This window comes from Schistocerca serialis, chromosome 2 (genome assembly GCF_023864345.2).
Source record: "Schistocerca serialis cubense isolate TAMUIC-IGC-003099 chromosome 2, iqSchSeri2.2, whole genome shotgun sequence".
In the NCBI taxonomy this organism is placed as follows: domain Eukaryota; kingdom Metazoa; phylum Arthropoda; class Insecta; order Orthoptera; family Acrididae; genus Schistocerca; species Schistocerca serialis.
The window spans coordinates 365,289,235-365,293,288 of NC_064639.1; the positions used below are offsets into that span (position 1 = coordinate 365,289,235).

The 4,054-nt window shown below is 43.6% G+C and overlaps 1 non-coding gene across 1 annotated transcript; it reads left to right on the top strand.

Annotated features, from left to right (window-relative positions):
• The first annotated feature begins 256 nt into the window (after positions 1-256).
• Positions 257-331, top strand: Trnat-ugu (transfer RNA threonine (anticodon UGU)). Its single transcript has one exon. It is a non-coding gene; the product is annotated as a tRNA-Thr (tRNA).
• The last annotated feature ends 3,723 nt before the right edge of the window (positions 332-4,054 follow it).

Consider the following 4,054-nt stretch of genomic DNA (forward strand, 5'->3'; position numbering starts at 1 on the left):
TTCTTTCGGACATGTCCGAAAGAACAGACACCATATCCATATAAGTATATAGTTCTGGCAACACCAGCCATGACCTTCTGTGCGAATGCACAGATATTCCCCGAACTCTTACGGGACTTGGTAAGAATGTCTTCCACCAGTAATAAGTGTGTTGGGTTGGGACACTACGAATGTAGTGTGTGGACATACAAGGTGAGAATGTGGATCTCGCGGGAGGCGTGCGCGAGATAGTCCCTGCAGTCGCGCTATCCTCTGTGCCCTCGGTGGCTCAGATGGATAGAGCTTCTGCCATGTAAGCAGGAGATCCCGGGTTCGAGTCCCGGTCGGGGCACACAATTTCACCTCTCCCCGTTGATATGTATCATCGCCCGTCAGCAGCTGAAGGTATTAATATAATTCTAATTTCATTCTAAACACAGTCGGACTCTATGCTTCAACTTGCCGGGACCTACCTCCAGTTTTCCCGACAACATAGAACCTGTGCTGTGTGTGTACCAGATCTTTCACAGGTGGTAATGGCTTAGCGAATCCCGGTCACAACCTGTCCACCAGGGGTACTAAGGCACCAATGTTTGAAGAGAAACGTCTTTACATAAACTTATTAATTGTGCATCCGCGGCAGTGACCCTGTGTGATATAATTTATTCGCGGCAGAACGCGTTCAAAAGGCTAGCTTCTGCACCATGCGCCGCAAGGTCACCACGCATATGTGCGAACTGCTCAATTATTCTCCTTACCGCAACTGGTGATGGGAGACAGCCTTATGAAACATGTAGTGTGGTGAATAAATTAACTCTAATTTCTTTTTATGCAGGGATGAACTTACTACTAAATTAAATATTTGAACTAAGATACAATGAGTGCTCAAATGGCTCAATTAGAATGTTTTTCACAAAGGTCTCGGTGCTTTCCGACAGTCCGAACTTGTTCGGAAGAGAGAGATCGTCAACACCCAATGGTTTAATAGAGGTATAGAGCTGCTATTTGCCCCTGTGGTTCGCACCAGTGTGCGTGTTGAGCTGATGGCCACTTTGAAGTGTCATGACGTTAGTTTATCTCACTTGTTACTTTCTTGCTAAGCACTGACGTTCAAACACCCTTTATACTCTTATTACTTCAGACAGATGGTATTTACACGTGAAAAGAGTCAGGCATGCGTCATAGTATCGTACCGGACCTCCTTTTGCCTGCCGTAGTGCAACAGCTCGATGAGGCGTGAACTCAACAAGATGTCGGAAGGCTCCTACAGAAATACTGACTCACTGCCTCCCCAGTTGCGAAACTGTTGCCGGTGCAGGATTTCTTGCACGAACTATCCTCTAGATTATGCCCCATAAATGCGATATGAGAGTCCAAACCATTCACTTGAACTGTTCAGAATGTTCTTCAGACTAATCGCGGACAAATGTGCTCCGGTGAGGTAGGGCATTGTCATCCATTAAAAAAAATGCATCGTTGTTTGGTATAATCATTATTGGCTACAAACTGTCTCCAGGTAGCCGAACTTAACCATTTCCAGTCAATGACCGGTTTAGTTGAACCAGAGGACAAAGTCCATTTCATGTAAACACAGCACCGAGCGTTATGGATCCACCACCAGTTTGCACAGTGCCTTGTTGACAACTTGGGACCATGGCTTCGTGGAGGCTGTACCGTAACGAATCTTACCATCAACTCTCCCTAACTTAAATGGGGACTCATCGACGAGATCACTGTTTTCCAGTCGTCTAGGGTCCAACCGATATGGTCACGAGCCCAGGAGAGAAAAATGGTTCAAATGGCTCTGAGCACTATGGGACTTAACATCAGAGGTCATCAGTCCCCTAGAACTTAGAACTACTTAAAGCCAACTAACGTAAGGACATCACGCACATCCATGCCCCAGGCAGGACTCGAACCTGCGTCCGTAGCGGTCACGCGGTTCCAGACCCAGGAGAGACGCTGCAGTCGATATCGTGCTGTTAGCTAAGTCACTCGCGTCGGTCGTCTGTTGGCATACCCCATTAACGCCTAGCTTCGTAACACTGTCCTACTGGATACGTTCGTCATACGTTGCGAACTGATTAGTGCGGTTATTTCACGCAGTGTTGCTTGTCTGTTAGCACTGATGTCTCTACGCAAAAGCCGCTGCTCACGGTCGCTAAGTGGACGCCACTGGCCAGTGCTTTGTCGGTGGTGAGAGGCAATCCCTGAAATTTGGTATTCTCGACACACTCTTGACATTGTGGATCTCTAATTACTGAATTCCTCTATCTATGGAATGTCCCATGCTTCTAGCTCCAATTACTATTCCGTTTGAAGTCTAGTAATCCCCGTCGTGCGACCATAATCGCTTTGGAAACTTTTTCGCATGAATCACCTGAGTACAAATGACAGATCTGTCAATGCACCGCCTTTCATAGTTTGTGCACGCGATACTACCGCCAATTGTATATGTGCGTATCGCTGTTCCATGGCTTCTGTCATATCACTAAACGTGTCGTGTGTGTATGTACAGAGCATTAATGAGTGTTATTCCTGAAGGATAGTTCAGGGAGTGTGTTCGTTGACAATTACCTTACTCCAACCGAGAGCGACTGGGCAGTGGTTAAGACACTGGGCTCGAATTTGTAAGCAGATCCGGCAGAATTAAAGTTTACCGTTGTTTTACAAAATCTCTAAGGCGAATTCCGATATGTTTCATTTGCAAAGGAAACCGACCTTGTACTGTTCGAAGAAGTATTACGTCTCTAATGGCCTCTTTGTCGACGGGCTGCTAAAACCAGAACTCCCATTCCCTTCCTACAATTATCGTAATCTTCTCGTGAAGTGTCAGAGGCACCACTGATCATAAGGTTCTATGAAGACTAGTGGTACTGATAACTTACCAATAAAATCAACAAAAATACCAAGAAACACTATCAGCGTGGAAGGGAGAGTCTTGCAAAGGAATTGAAAGTACATGGTTGTAGGAAAACACATATTGCGTACAATTAGATTTAAAGCAATCTCGGAAAGGAAAAATAGAAAGACATTAAGCTATAATCCAATGAAAATACTCTGTTAAGTACAGTAGCACAGGGAGGGGGGAGAGAGTACGAGAACACAAATCTGTACAATGGAAATTCGGAGCGTGTTGGGAATTTTGCGAGGGGGAGGAGGTGAATGAAGGACTAGATTACTCACTAATGAAATCAGAATTTGCCGTAGCACTGAATGATGGCATTAAAAGTCGATCATCACCATCCTGAGTAACTGAAGTCATTGGGATGCATAAGAATTCGGATGTATAATATGGTTTTAGAACAAATGGAACAGCGAAAATTAAAATCGGGTTTCAGAATGAATATGTAAACTAAAGCAAAGACAGAAAATCAGAAAGAAAACACGAGGAGATGCTCCACGAAACGTTCATTTCATAAATAATAAACGTGCTATAAATTAATTTTGACGTGGCGCTTATTTGGCGTTTAGCAGGCGGAATATATGCGTATGGTTTGGGAAGTGCCTCTTCGATGAAAGGTTAGATAACATGTTCGAAACCCTGAGATGAATGTAGTGTTGAGACCGGACGATTAATCAAGAGTATCATCAAAATCATCACTGAAGTGTGAAAGTAGAAGGCAAAGAAATTGTTGCTGATGTTTAAAATGTTAAGTAGGTTTGCAGATTATGTTCTCCGTTGTGTAACCAGTACACGAAAGAAATAATGGAGAAAGCACAAGAGCGTGAACAGAAACGTAAGAGAAGCAAATAGCAATGTGACAGCTCGCAGACAAATTATCATCTTGGACTGATGGTAAGAAAAGTTTGACAGATCTGATGAGTGAAGTACACAGTGTAAAGAGCATAGAATTTAATGGAAAACATAATTAATGACGTAATTAATGAGGGAGATATGAATTGCTATGTCTTAAAATTTGGGAAGATACAGTAGAAGTGAACGAATCACACACATGAATATGAGTGAAATAAAGGAGACTCACTAGCAGACTGATGCAAGGAAAGGAAGTTTTGTTCATCAGAATGTCTGTAGTAGTATCAAATGTTCATATTGTAGTGGAAACGCGGTCAA